The sequence below is a fragment of the Ochlerotatus camptorhynchus genome, unplaced genomic scaffold, assembly GCF_037179485.1.
Source record: "Ochlerotatus camptorhynchus isolate MF236.1 unplaced genomic scaffold, CSIRO-AGI_Acam_v1.1 ptg000196l, whole genome shotgun sequence".
Taxonomy (NCBI): Eukaryota; Metazoa; Arthropoda; class Insecta; order Diptera; family Culicidae; genus Ochlerotatus; species Ochlerotatus camptorhynchus.
This window is the reverse complement of record NW_027040686.1, coordinates 5,358,835-5,375,073: the sequence shown is the minus strand read 5'-3', so window position 1 is coordinate 5,375,073 and position 16,239 is coordinate 5,358,835. Positions and strand designations below refer to the sequence as shown.

At 38.9% G+C, this 16,239-nt stretch overlaps 1 protein-coding gene across 1 annotated transcript in view; it reads left to right on the top strand.

Annotated features, from left to right (window-relative positions):
- LOC135702731 (rho GTPase-activating protein gacU-like) overlaps window positions 1-16,239 on the top strand; it is a 352,796-nt gene that overhangs the window by 164,333 nt on the left and 172,224 nt on the right. The window contains exon 2 of the mRNA XM_065223783.1: window positions 6,200-6,274. The gene's annotated coding sequence lies outside the window, so the exon portion shown is untranslated. The remainder of the gene's footprint in view (window positions 1-6,199; window positions 6,275-16,239) is intronic.

Sequence of the window (16,239 nt, the reverse complement as noted above, 5' to 3'; positions counted from 1 at the left end):
CTTTTGAGAAAGTTATGAGTTAGTGCCGATATTTTTAGGACAGTTCCATGAAATTCAGAAAAAAATTTCAGAACTTCAGTGAAAATCATAGAACTATATTAATTATTTCGTTTTGATTCCAAGAAAATTGCGGGAGCTTAAAAAAGTTTTCAGACAAACTTCGAAAACTTCACAGAATTGCAAAAAATTCGAGAAGTCCATAAAAGTTTATCGAACTTAAGGGAAGATCCGAGAACTGCGGGAAATTTCATTTAGCTAAATGTGGAAGCATTTCAAAGAAGTGTAGTAAGCTCCAAATATAGGAAGAATTTCAGGGGGAGTTCAGTACTATTATTTTCAGAAAATTAGCGGGGCATTTAAAGAGGTTCCCAGATTTTCAGAAAATTTCAGAGATGTTAAAAAAAAATTATTGAGGTCTTCACACAAGTTACAGATCCGTGTGGAATGCTAACAAAATCTCCCAAGAAGAACTTCTAGGGGAGGTCGGAATGTATTTCTGGGAAGTAAAAAGAACCTCGGAAGAAATATCCAGTAGAAATTTTCAAAGCCATAAAATGCTTTTGGAACTCGAAGAACTCCAATCGAAAAAAAAAACTTCCGGTGAACTAACCCATTCAGAGGAATTTTCTGGAGAAAGTTTGTAAAGTTTTCGGACGGAATCTAGAAGGGTTTCCGGATAAGTGCCGGCAGAAACTTCTAGGGAAAAAAACAGAAGAATTTTCTCGATGAAAGATTGAACAAAGTTGGAAGACATTTCAGGAAGCAGCCAGAAAAACTTCCTAAAGAGTCTGCTAGAAGGAGCTTACTGGATATTTTGGAAGAAATTTCTGGGGAATGTTCAGGAAAAAGGTAAGCAAATTCCGGGAGAAGTCAAAATAATCTTTCGGGGGCGCTCAGACGAAACTTCCAAGTTTGAAGTCGGCAAAATCATCCGGGAGAAATTTCCTTTGGAGTTGGAGAAGAATCTTCCGGGTAAGTTAGATAATTATGATAACCATTTAGGTTAAAACTTTAAAAAATTAACCTCCCACCTAACATTGCAAGCTTTATCAAGATTTTAACCGTTGTGTGCCTAACGTCTAAATTTGCAAAGATTTCAAAATTCAGCAAGCTCGAAAAACATAATTTCTTAATCTTTTTTTTGCACAACAAGCTGCATTTGGCCGGAAATCTAAACATGTTTTTGAATCCATCAGGAACAATTAAGATCAATTCATGGTTCCGGAGTTATTCCGTTTTCCGTTGGGGTCACTGTGGGTCAGCATTCGGCTTTACTGTTCTGTAAATAATTATACACACGGTGAATATTATATTTTCTCTTTAAATGATGCAATTGGACCAATAGCGGCTATAACGATGGTTCATAATCACCTCGGGCATTCCGGAGAAGTTCCGGTACCCCCAGGGAAGTGGCCAATTCTCAACAAGATCCAAAACCGGGCGTAAGACACATCAAACATCATGATTTTACAAAACTTGGCCGGTAATGGATTTATTGACAGTCCCCCGGGCATGTTTCGGTGCCCCCGGGGAAGTGGCCAATTCTCGACAAGAATCAAAACCCGTCTTGCGACATATCAAACTTCATGAATTTACAAAACTTGGCCGGTAATGGGCTTATTGACAGTCTACGGTCACACTAGCCTTTTTGGCCGTGTTCCAGTGCCCCTGGAAATGTTCCGGTGCCCCCGGGGAAGTATCCAATTCTCAACAAGCTCCAAAACGCGTCGTGTGACACATCCAACTTCATGATTTTACAAAAATTGGTCGGTAATGGCCTTATTGACAGTCCATGGTCACACTAGCTCTTTCGGACATGTTCCGGTACCCCCGGGGAATTGGCCAATTCTCAACAAGATCCAAAACCCGTCGTGCGACACATCAAACTTCATGATTTTACAAAACTTGACCGGTAATGGTCTTATTGACAGTCTATGGTCACATTAGCCATACCGGGCATGTTCCAGTGCTCCCGAGGAAGTGGTCAATTCTTGACAATATCCAAAACCCGTCGTGCGACGTATCAAACTTCATGATTTTACAAAACTTGGCCGATAATGGCCTTATTGACAGTCCACGGACACACTTGCTCTGTTGGACATGTTCTGATACCCCTGGGGAAGTGGCCAATTCTCAACAAGATCCATAACCCGTCGTGCGATACATCAAACTTCATGATTTTACAAAATTTGGCCGATAATGGCCTTATTGACAGTCTATGGTCACACTAGTCCATGTTCCAGTACCCCTGGAAATGTTTCGGTGCCCCCGGGAAAGTATCCAATTCTCAACAAGATCCAAACTCCGTCGTGCGACACATCAAACTTCATGATTTTACAAAACTTGGCCAGTAATAGCCTTATTGACAGTCAACGGCCACACTAGCTCTTTCGCTCAAGCCCAAATCACATTCTGCAAGGCTATGATGACACCATAATTTTTAGTTTGGCTCTCTGGACACTGGAAGACTTATCAGCTGTTTCCAGATTCCCGGGTAGCCGGAAATTATTGGAAACTGAAAACACTGTGCTTAACGTTCTAAATAATCGTAATTGAATTTTTAAAGCTCATCAGACTCTATCTATCTCGTAACGGGTGATGCTTTTAGGCTGGTTATGGTCTGAGGTCATTTGGAATATTTCTAGCACTATCGCCCCGAGCACTCAATATTATCTATTTAATGTGTTTCGTGATAGATTTTGTAATGAATATGTATTACGGGTAAGAACCATTTTCTCGAGAACGCTAGGAACATGTTTTGATGTGGCCGATGGGACCCGGGTACTCAATATAACCTTTGATTATAACACCAGAATCATGGAACACAGAAGCTCTGCAAAGACTTTTTTCCATTTCGTGAATTTTCACTTCAAATTGACCGATGGAAAATTTTCTAATAACCCTGCTATTCTTGCAAAACTATTTCTGGCAGGCAAGGATTCAGTTTTGACAGACACAATAAAGGGAGTTTTGAATATTTTATTTATTTTCGAAGTGTTAAATTTTAAGCCAACATAAAACCATAGAGGTAACTCACTACAAGGTCCCGAAGAAACGTGCTCTCTTCGGTCCCAAGCTAATCGATGCACCCCTCGAAACATAGGAAAATCCACGAACCCCTCATTTTATCTGTCAAACTTTTATAGCGAATCAAAACAAACATAGTGTAGTACCATAGAGGTAACTCTAAGACCACTGGGTCCCGAAGAAAATCATTATTATTTTTGGCTCACTCAGTACCAGAACAACGGTCCCAAGCAGTCCCAAGCTATTTCACTCACCCCTGCATGTTCTGCATGAATCCACACACCCCTGATGTTATCTGTCAAACTTTCATAGCGAATCAAAACAAACATAGTGTAGTAATAGAATTTCAACTAGAATAGGGTACGTTAATCGTTTTCTTGGGACCAATAGGCTACTAAAGTAGTGAGCCAATTTAAAATCGTTAGTTTCGTATTGATTGTTGGTTGTACTAACATTTCTACTAGAATGGGGTACGTTAATCGATTTGCTTGGGACCAATAGTGAGCCAATTTAAAATCGTTAGTTTCCACCGGTTGATAAACCTACGTATATCATCGACCAAAGGAGGCATCGACTTGGGGAACTATCGACTTATGGAGAATACGATACATGGAAAAACAAAAGGACCACAGAATTCATGTGCTTTTAGAAAATATCGACTTGTTAAGAGTTGACTGTATTAGCATAAATGCGTCAAACCGGCCAAAATAACCTTCGAAACGTCAACGTGGTCTGTCCTGTGATGGCATAATCATTAGAAAATTGGCGTTGAAGGCGACTCTGTAGTTCTTTACTCCTATGGTAAAATCCATAAGCAAACGTCAGACTGTGCGTGAAACATGGCGGACTTCGTACAATCCTTTTAGTCCACCGAAAAATCCCATCAGAAATGTCAATCTTTTCTAGAAGAGATGATTTTTCGACGGTGCCGTCAACGCCAATTGGTATTTTTCCGAACTCATACACGCAGGCAAGAGAACGTAAGAATTCCATGAGAAACATTTATGAATTTTAGCCATAAGAAATGAGTGTGAATTTCATTGATTTGCCTTATGAAAAATAATGTTGGCAAAAAAATAATAATTCGGAGCAGACTGGAACCGGCAAATGGACGTTGGGGCTAGGGGGCCCGTGTGTTGACCACTCGTCTTTCAACGCTTGGGAAAATGAAATGGATAAAGGCATATAAAGTGGACTCTACACGATTGCTTTTATTGACAATAATCGTATTGTCAATACATTCTATATTGACGTCAGTACATCGGTATTGACAATATTTCTGTATTCACATTATCAATATTATTGTCAATACTTCCCCTTCGCGTCAATATATTGAAACGCTACCTCATGTTACTCGAAAATCATTCATAAGTCACGCTTTTGAAATTCATGTATGTTGTTCATAAGTTGAGCCTTATGAAATTCTCAGGTCTATTTGCTTCAGTGTACGCTCTCAATATCACGCGTTATATTGTAGTAAAATATTGTGCTTGATATTGATTTTACAAGCTCCTTTGATAATGCGAGACTATTCACAATGTGTAAAGTTGAAGCTGAGAGTTGAATCGACCCAAAAATGATTCCGTTGCAGCTCGTTTTCTTAGAAAGAGAAGGTATAATAATGCTATCCCTTTTTTTCTCTTCACCGCTGCCAGCCGTTATGGATGCTTCGGTTGCGTTGGGGTGTAAAGCAAAAATCATGAAACTCAATCTCACCACAGTTTGGTGAGATTTGCAGCTGGTGAGTTTTGTTAGCTTGATATTCCTAGCTGCAATATCACAGCTTGCAAGATCAACCGCAGTTGTTTGCTTGTTGATTTTTTTCAACGAAAATAAAGCGTGATCTTGTTCTTTAGAGAGATTTGATTTTTTGATATTTTCCTAACCTAAGAATACAATATCAAAACCAAACTTACATCAGCATTAAGATCTTTAGGGTTGTTGTGTGCCGTCTCTTCACTTGTTCCATGCCTGCATGTTGTCAAATAGTAAAAATCAAAGCTTAGCTAAGTTTAGGCTATCTGAACACATATCATTGGCTGACTTTTAAATTGAACATTAAATGCCCCTACTATAGACCAGAAAGAAAGATTACGCCTGTATTTCTATTGGAGTGGGTGATCCATAAAAGTTTTATATCTTGTATGAGTAGAATATTTTTCGTCTGTTATTTTTAAATTGAGACGATTCTATCGATGTGAGTTTCATATTCGATGTCCATCTTCACAGTATCTGACTCTTCTATGATGAGTAGATGTTTATAAATCAAATCAACTCTAAGAAAATTAATCAACGTTTCCCCTTACTCCCAACGCAGCATCCCAACAGACCTATCTCACTTAAAATTTATGACCCAAAAGCAAGAACACAAAAGTCTAGTCAGACAGTTTCCACCATTATTGTCACCGCAGCTCCCTCCAGTAAACATATGCAAATAATGCATCAGGGAACCACGCCGTTTCACGATCCCAACAACCTTGGACCTTCCGACGCCCGTCTCTCCATAAATCGATGGAGAATGAGCTTAGAATACCTATTTCACCGTCGGACACAGTCAATGAGCCGCGGTGCTAGTTCTAGACATGGATCATTCCCACGTCCCACACCGGACCGCAACCGTTCAGTGGGTCATTTTTGCGATAACCAGTGGGCATTGTAACTCGGAATCGATATTTTACCGGCATGACCGCGACTTTGACGACGACGACGACGACGGCCGACGGTAGTGGTTGAGTGTCAGATTACCTACCACCCGTCACCGCCGCCGCCGCCGACCAAATTTACGGTAAAGGGAAATTAGTGCTTATTTGTGGCATAGAGATATGCTGCTTGGAAGTTTACAGCGAAGGTGAGACATCGGTTCTCACCCGGCCGACGACGGTCGCCGTCACCGTGAGGTGTGTAAGTAAATATGCGCTCTTCCATCTAATGAGTTTAAACGTTAATTGTGTTAGTCTCGTGTTGCCACGCTGTGACACTGAGTGGACGGGATTTAGCTAAATGTGTTCTAATAAATGAAGACCAATTGCGTGAATTTCTGAAACATTTCGTCCCTAATTTGACAACAACAGAGAGGTACCGTTGATTGCGGATAGAGTTTTAGCCGGTATTCCTAGCTTCTTCAAAAGATTACGTCTCTAACACTTCCTGTTTTTTTTGCGTCTTATTTCAGAACTACCAATTATGGAAGTCAAGGAAAGGATACCACGACTTTAAGCAAACACCAGCAGCAGCATCAACTGTAAAGGTAAATCCATCCGAGCTGACTCACCTGACCTTTCAACCATTAGCCATCCATCAAAATAAACAACACCTAAGCGTATGTAAGAACATGCCACTCACACTAAAACTCGTTAAAAATACCGAAAACAGGATTCCGTCAAAGGTCGCGACCACGCTGTTTGCGTGGTGCATTCGCGATTTTTCTCGTAGATCCCAGCACCACCGGAATCGCTCGAGTATGAGAAGATGCAATCGCGAAAGGCCAAAGCCCACCGTCAAAGTCAAGGTGCTACCGGCATTGCCCCCGCTAAGTCCGTTTGACGAACGCGCACGGAACGTCGGTGGCAACATTTCATTAGGGCGAAACTGCTTTTGTAAACAATTACTGCAAATGAATGACGCCACCTGATGGTATCTGCACTTTGGCTGTGTGAGCTTTTATTCGCGAGAAACCGACGGAAGCAATTTCGCCCTTTTGAAATGTTGGCACCGAAGTGAAACCCAAATCGATGCCAGCCACCACGCTTTCACTCAAACCGCCTCCGTCTTCGATCGACGATGGGAGATTTATCAAAGTGCATTACACTTGCTCTCGCTCTCTTCGGGCGCCCTCTTCTGTGCAAGTGGTCAAGATCGCAGACCAAGCTGGTGTGGTGCTCTAACAGTTACAAGTAGCTGCATACCTAGTTCGTAAGCACTAGAGATAGAGATAGGAAGCAGAAATTGCATTCGAGTCAATGCCGCTTCAAGTCGTCGTCGTCGTCGTCGTCGTCGTCGTTTGCTCGCTAATAGGTTGTTAGACTCACTCCGCCATGTTGGGAGGACGGGCGTGGATGGGCGCCGTAGCTGCATTTGTTAAGTGCATTTATAGAGATGCAACTCGTCCCCCCTCCGGCAGTCAGTCAGTCAGTGAAAATGATTCGATGGAGAGTGAAATGATCTCTGATAATCTCTCGGATGGGTATTATGTGAGAAGCATGTGGAAAATGTGGTTCCTTCTCACGCGCGCGCGGTGATGGATGAACGGGTTTAATGTGCCGTTCTGAATGCGAATCTAGATTGTTAATGATGGTCTTTAGAGCTGGAAGCCATTAGCAGGATGATTCTATTCTGGAAAGGGTAGAATTGTTGTGGAGAGCGTTCTTTAGAAAAGCAATTGAGGCTTTCACTTTTGATTTGTGATTATTGAATCATGATAGGCAGAGCTGGAAGTTGGTCACTTTTGACTGAATAACCTCTTATTCTGCATGCAATCTTTGTTGGGAATTGGCATCAGTTATTCGTTTTACTTTAATTAGGGTAGAGAACTGCTTCGGCCTAACCGGCCATTTTCGGCATATCGAGCAGAAAACATCACATTCATTCAGTCAATTATATTTTGGTATTTTATGTTGACTGTTTCTATTTGAAACTAGAACAGAAACCAGCGTTGCCAGATATTTTTACAGCTTATCGGTATCAACAGTTTAAAGAAATCGGTATGTATCGTTATAGATAGCTTTATTAATTTTATATTTTTGCCGTTTTTGATGGCGCAAATTCAAACTTTTGGACCACCAAAGGAGAATTTGCTTTTCAGGTGAATTCGGGAGAAATTTCCATGCAATGTTTGAACTAGCTTCTGAAGGAAGCCGATAAAACTTCCAGAGAATGAATAAAGTATCTCTTTTGGAGGAAGTTTGAAGAAAGTTCTAAGAGAAATCGGATAAACTCCCAAGATATATATTGAAAAAACTTCTGGTGACGATTTAAAGAAGCTTTAAAAAAAAGGATGATTCATCCAGAGGAAGCCAGACAAGATTCGGAAATCTGAAACTGATTCCACGAGTAGCCATTTCCAGGAAAAGCCAGAAGAAGATCAGAAAAACCATCCAATAGTTGCCGGAAAAATAAACCTTCGGAGAATGGCTTATGGAGATAGTTCCAGTGGAAGACGAACCGTATTTCTGGGAGATTTCTTTTGGTAGAAGTATAATTGAACTTCCTGGAGAAGACGGAAGAAACTTCCTTGAGAAGGCGGAAGTAGCTTCCTAAAGTTTATTGGAAGAAACTTCTGGAGAAAGTCAGAAGTCAGAAGTCAGAGGGCTTACGGATCAGTCGAAAGAAACTTCAAGGAGAAGTTGGGGGAAAATTCCGGAAGAAAGAGATTTCTTGGGGATGTTAGCACAAGATTCCCTGAAGCTCCTTACATAATCTAATACTCCTGAGTAATTTTCCTAATTTTTCCTGAAGTTTCCTGTAGATTCCTAAAATGCACTTCGGGATAACACATAATTTTTTGAAAGTTCTTAAAAGTTTATGGGGCTGTTTTGAAATACTCTGATCATCCTCGAAGTACTTGGAACTTCCTTGATAATAATGAAACTACCAGAAAATCTCTTATCTTATTAGTAGGTATCCGAACTTTAATGAAGATTTCAGAACTTCTTAATTGCTCTCACAATATTCTTGAAATTAATGGAACATCAGCATTGAAGTTCTCTGATCTTCTATTTTTTTTTAAAGTTCTCGAAACATTCTTTAAAATGATCACACTATTTTCTTATCTTCATGTTACTTCTCTTACGTTCCCAAAATTGTCATGAGTCTCTCGATAAGCGGCGCCGGTGGTGTAGTGGTAAGCGTGATTACCACTCACCCCAACAGGCCTGGGTTCAATTCCAGTCGGTGCCACCGGTATGTTCTGAGACACAACATCTCTGAACACACCTTCATTCGGAAGGGAAGTAAACCCGTTGGTGCCCGGTTCATGAGTTGGTGGGTCGATAGGGGTAGGGTCCAGGTGTAGGAGCTGCCACCCTGGCATCGGTAGCATTGGTGCTCACCACGGAAAACAAGATCTACGGTAAACAAATCAAGGGAAAAGGGAGAGTTTTCTCGATAATTTGCTCAGGTTTTCGGAAATCCCCCAAATTTTTCGGAACTCCTTTTTAAGCAATTTCCTTTAAATAAATTGATCTGTTCTGATGTTCTCAGAGCTTCCCTAAGTTCTCTGAATTCTCCCGGAAAAAAATGGAATAGTCCTGAAAACCAGTAAATTTCCCTGAAATGCTTTGCACTTGTGAAGTTTCCAAAATATTTCTGATGTTTCCTTCGGTTCATTGGAATTCTCTGGACTTTCCTTAAATTCCTGGGTTCTTGAATTTTAACAGAATTTAATGAAACTTTTTTTAAATTCATCGGATTTTACCGAAAGTCTCTCACAATGGTTTCCTCCATTAGTTCAGCGTGGGCGGGCAGTCATTTTGATTATTAAAAAATATCGGTATATATTGGTATGAAATCTAAAAAAAATCGGTATTCTGAGAAACCATATCTGTTTATCGGTATCAAGTTCGAAAATCGGTATAAATACCGAAAAATTGGTATATCTGGCAACGCTGACAAAAACGCACGTCTCACAATGAGCAGGTTTGAAACACGAATCGAACTCTACTTCAAATTTCTTTGGATGTATTTATAGATGTTTCCATTAAATGTTGAGAGAACTTCTTAGAAGTCTGGGAAATTTTATAAAAGTACGAATAGTTTCACACACAAAAATCGAAGAACTTCATAGCGAAAAGTAACTTTATGGAACTTGTATTTTAAAAAATGTTTCAGGCAGAATCACTAAAGATCAATTCGTTTCATAGAAGTGTAAGATATTCCCAGAACTTATATGAGGTTAGCCGATATATAAGTTCTGGGAATATCATAGTACATTATAGAACTTCATGGAAATGCATGAATCTTCACCGAATTTAATGAAAGCGCTTTTGAGAAATTATTCCAACGATCTTCAGGTGTTCTAAGATCTCCGTGAAGTTCTCTTGATATTTTTTCAAGACTTTAGGCTGATCAGATATTATTCTAAAGGTCAATTCAAATTATGTTTATTAGATGTTCTCTCATGATACCAGGTTGCTCAGAAATTATTCCGTAGACCATCAAGTGATCAAAGATCCTCATGATAACCTTAGGATACCTTTTCAATACTTCAGATTGATCAGGTATCATTCTGAAAATATCCAACTATCCAACAATCCAAAGCATATCTCTCCTAAATATTCTCTCATATTATACTAGGCAGCTCAGAAATTATTCCAAACTCCTTCATGTGTTTTAAGATTTCCATAAAGTCATCTGGATACTTTTTCAAGACTTCATGTTGATCAGGTACTATTCTTTCAAACTATCCAACAATTCAAATCACATCTCCCAGATATTCTCTCATGATACCAAATGACTCAGCATATATTACAAAGACCTTCAGGTGATCATATATCCCCAAAAACTTCTCATGAAAAATTTTCAAGTATTCGGGCTGATCAAGTATTATTCTGAATATATTCAAATGTCCCCCAAAATCATGTCTCTCAGATATTCACTCACGATACCAGGTTCATCAGAAAATGTTTCAAATACCATCACTATAAATAATCAACAATCCAAATCACATCCCTAAGATATTTACTCATATCTATGCGACTCATAAATTAGTTCATAACCCGGATAGTTTTCCATGTCTTCAGATTGTTTAGGTACTATTCTGAAGATATCTGTTTGATCAGATACTATTCAGAAGATCCCAAACTGTTCGACAATTCAAATAATGTCTCTCAGATATTCTCTCAGGAAACCATATGATTTCTAATGTTTCCAAGATTTTCAGGTGATCAGAGATTTTCAAAAACTTCTCTGAATATTTTTTCAATACTTCTGGTAGATCAATTAGTCTGAAGATCTTCTACTGCCCAACAATACAAATCACGGCTCTCAGATATTCTCTATCATATTCGTGCTAAAATCGCCCAAGCAAACAAACTTTACACACGCACACATGTGTAGGGATGAATTGAATAGAGATCTCCAAGCGCAATCTCACGAACACTAAAATCCAACATCCATACGTAAAAACGAAGAAGAAGAAGAAGAAACAAAAAGGTATCGCGATATCACAACTACTTTAAAAGGTAGCGCGCGGTCTCACGCACACTTTTGTGCATCTGGAGAACTCTATACCGACCACCTTTTAGAACTGTGCCCTGCAGACTTTTGAAACTCAGTACATATAGAGTTCTCCAGATGCACAAAAGTGTGCGTGAGACCGCGCGCTACCTTTTTGTTTCTTCTTCTTCTTTATTTTTAAGTATGGATGTTGGATTTTAGTGTTCGTGAGATTGCGCTTGGAGATCTCTATAGAGCTTTTTGACGTTTTGCGCACACTACTGCACCATCTAAATCGAACGAGTGCGAGCTAGAGGGAAACAATGACATTTATATAAGGTCTGGGCCAACCGGCAGCTTGCTGGTGTTAGAAGCAAAAATGTTGTAAACATTGCTGAACATCTGCGAACAGATAGATATACGTCACTGCCAATATACTGAGAACAGATAGAAATACGTCACTGCCAACAGCTGTTTCGTGTAAAAAGATAAACATTGCAATATAATACGAACACCACTAACCATTTGCACATTCCACTAACACCAATAAGCCCTTTGGCCCAGACCTTATATAAACGTCATGGAGAGGGAAACAGATTAATGGGAAAACAAACCGTTTATTCATCCATGTGTGCTAGATACACTGTAAGAAAAGACCTGCCATATATCGAATGATTCTTTATACAGTGGGTTAACAAATGCCAATTTCTTGTTTTCGAATGAAAACAGCTACAAGTGAAAAGGATGCCTAGCATAAAGTGAAAATATGTTTTAAAGTAGATGATAACGGACGTTAAACTTGTATGAATTAAAGATTGTTTCCGGAATGTACCAAACCAAACGAACATAATCTCAAATCTGAGAGATAAATGTATCATCGAAGGCCCATAACGAAAATCATTCATTTTCCTAATGAACTGTTGGTGTATGAAAAATGAGATTGAAAATGCAAAAAGTCAACAGCTAAGTATCTGACAGACATGTTGAAAAGCACGTAACTTTAATTTTTCAAATTGAATTTTGAGTTTCTGTAGGCTGTTACCTTCAACGATGGGTAAGTTTTAGATTAGTTTATACTTCGGTTTATATTAAATTAATTAATATGGTTTCAATTTAAGAGAGACGCCAAACACTGGAGGCCGAGGAACGTTCCCAGCAGGAGATGCAGAAACGGTAGCAACGAAAGCTGCTCTACAATGATGCCGTTCGGACGCGGGAAGGTGTCATCGACAGTTTCCTAGAGACACTGCAGACGGGATCGGAGGGCGCAACTGAATCGAAGCTGATCGCACTCAGGAATCACATTCAATGCTTAATCCAGTTGGAAGATGCTCTCGGAGCTGTTGGGACCTTCATATCTTACTTATAATTATATAAAAATAATGCATTGTTACTTAAATATTATCTATTTTCAACAGAAAATATTGCTACAACTAGCACTCAATATAGATAAGAATAGCATTTATTTAACTTATTATATTCATTTGATTTACGTCCACCTATGCTTTCAAACATTGAACTAAAATCATCCTAGATTAGGATGATAAGCATCCAAGTTGTTGTGGTTTTAACAGATGATGAACTGAATTACAATCATCTCAAACTCATCTGATAATAGTAATAGGGCTTGGGTGAAGCAAAAATCTTTCGATCAAAGGATGATGTTTTGGTTCAGTGATAGAGAAAGACGATTAAACGTCAAAGATCTTTATTGCGAACGGTCTTAGGACCGAGGGGGGCGTCACATCTAAATCGCAATTCTAGATGCTCGAAAAATCTCACCACTAGTGAATCAATCTACGAAAAATCTTCTTTCATTTCTCGTATCTATTTGCATCGTGTATCATCTTTTTGCAGGAAATCTTCAGAATCTTCATCAATCTCTTTCTATCTACTCAGCGTGCGCGCAGCTAACCACAGCAAAACAAAATCTTTCCTGCATCGTAGATAGTCGCCCTACTCGCTTAGGACTGCAATTGGGTATTTTAAGGGTATTGAGGTAAATGCATATTTGTAATCTGCATTAAAAATGGAACCCAAACCCAAAATTTCATCAATTTTGGTACACTGGAACTATTTTAAATACGTACGATTGCATTTGCAAAAATCACCTTATTAGCGCCCCTCGGTATCACTTTGTATGGGAGCGAGCTGTCAGTTTGTCAGTCTAGTGTCAAACAGTGAAGTTATTATTTTCCTTTAAATCTTGATTATAAAATCGAGATGAAAGTGTGTGGGTTCGAAAAAAATATCGCTGTGCTCAGAAAACGAAGCTCTTTCAGATGATTTTTAAAATTAAAACACCCAATTTGGTGGATAAAATAGTTTAATTTTTGGCCGCAAAGATGGCGCAGCGATTCAAACAGTTTTATTCCACAAGATAGATGTTTGCTGTCTTCGACAAAATTGTAGAACGTACGTAATTTTATTAAACGTTGTCGAAGACATAAAAGCTATACATATTCAAACAACTAAGATATACGATGTTTTAAAATTTGCCTGCAATTTACGTTTTAGTACTATATTTTGAACATTTGTTCAAAATACTTTTATCATTTTTCCTCGATCGGTACTGATCAATTCAATCTTTTCCAGATCAATGCTACTTTTTTAAGATTATTAAAAAATATATACCACATGAAATTCGGATCAAAATTAGCTGTTGAATTAATTGAACCGATCATGAACAAATTATGCTTTGATAGCAGCATAAGCTACTAACAAATATTCCCCAAATTATCCCCAAGACACGATTTTCCGCGACACTAGCACAGACAAACCGACATGAAACTTAAACTTAACTCTTGATCGAGAATCCATAACGGCCGATTCTAATATGCAGCGATCCCATCTGTCAAAACCATAGAAATGTTTTATCTAGATAAAAATAATTTGTCCGAAATAGATTAGACACGAACCAAATCATAAATTTTGTACGCGTGTTCGAGGCTAGAATAAATATTTTTCGCGAACACAGCAGAAATTTCTTTGTAATTTGTAAGATCATTCATGTCGGTTTGTGGGTGACACTAGTGCCACTAGTGACACTGACACGAAAGACTAGTACACTGTAAATTGAGTACTTAGCAGTTGACAGCTCAATATCAACAAGGCTATCGGAATCAACTCACGATTGAGCAAAAAATTTACTCAGAATTCAGGGGAAACATGTCAGAAGGCTCTAAATCGAAACGTAAACAATGACTTGGATCGTCGGTTTCTTACGACTGACAACACACCCACTAAAACTAACTAAATCATCTGACAGAGAAATCAGTGCCAACATTTCAAAGGGGCGTAATTGCTTTTGTAAACAATGGCTTTAGCCGCGGATTTCTCGTAACTAAAAGCTCGCCCCTCCAAATTACCAATGCTAGCTAGTAGAGGAAACATTCCTCTACCTGTTGGTGTCATTATTCTTCATGAGTAAGCTTTTAATCGCGAGAAATCGACGGTTAAAGCCATTGTTTACAAATGCAATTAGGCCCCTTTGAAATGTTGGCACTGAAATGTTTGTTCTATGATCTGGTGTAGTCAGATTCCGTGGGTGTGTGGTCATTCAAGAGAAATCGACGTTCAAAGTCATTCTTTACGTTTCGAGTTATACCCTTCTGACATGTTTCCCCTGAATTGTGAAACATTTGACGGACAACACCATGCACGGTAACTCTCGGTACTGTTTCTCGGCATCTTTTGTCAAGGTGGTTGTGATTTGACTCGGAATATTCCATCGGATACAACAATGTTAGTGATGAGCGACTCTGTATTGATGACTTTAGTCGCAATATTTAAATTCTGGCGGATAGAATTTCGATTAATCAAAAAGCGGAACAAATTCAATATATTGTAGACCAATAATTGAAAAGGTACTATCAACTTTTATAAAAAAAAAAACTTTGATCATTCTTTCCTCGCCAATCGAACGCAAAATACCAGTATCATCGAATAGAGGAAACTTTCCACAACCCAAAGATGGTATTAATTTGCGTAGGCGAGTCTTGAGTCACGACAAAAGGGGTTCCAAAGTTTTGTTCGCAATAACTGTTTTTTAGAAGGCTTAGAAGATTATTTTTTTCTCCTCTGTTCGGGACATAAAACTACTGCGACCAGTAATTTGATCTATTGTAGTAAATCCCGTGTCCTTAGTTTAGTGCATGTCGTATTACTTCATCACTATTGAGAAATGATGAAGTCTTCTGTTTTGATACAGTTGTCATTCTTGCCTTCATCGCAAGGAATCGATTCTAAATGAAAGGTCCCGCTATTTATACCCTTCGGAGTTCGCCCCTTTGTCAGTCAAAATTGGATTCCTTAGCAACAAAATTAAAGAATGACACCGATAGTGACCATGCATCAGAACCCTAGTCTTAACCACTTCAAACTAGGGAACAACGAATAGAAGATTAGGAATCACATAGATGAAGACTAACTAACTCATTTTTTCCTTGTTTCAAGATCATCCTCGGTCCAGGCAACCCGAGGACTTATCACTATCAACAAGGCATAAAAAGTAACAAGGACTAAGATGTGTTCCTTTGATTACTGAAAAATCCTGTTCCCCTAGTTTGAAGTAGTCAATACTAGGAATCGGTGGTAGATCTTACATCCCTTAACGTACCACGAAAAGGTGATCTACCCACGTTACGGGGCGACATGAGGGGAGTTTGGTAAAGAGAGATGATCAACCCGATTCGACTAAAGTTATTTGAGGGGGTTAGAAGGAAATTATTATTATTATTTAGCTTTATTAAGGACGTAGGTTAGAAGGAAAGGGCTGTAAGTGAATTTGATCGATTCTCTTCATCGGCTTTCTCTTCCGTTAATAATTCAGCTGCAAACACATTCCTTGATTCGTGTGCCATTCTGGCTGCTAGATGAGAACCTCCTTTATAAAACTATGTGGTAGAAATAGCGCAAAATCTGTTTATGAAGCTGTAGCTATCAAAAAAGAAAGTCGATGCAGATAATCGATCAAAGTCACTTAGGTACCTCTCATTTGAAATTAGCATCTTCAACTAAACTAATAAAATCATTAAATACATGCCAAACTAAACCCCCACG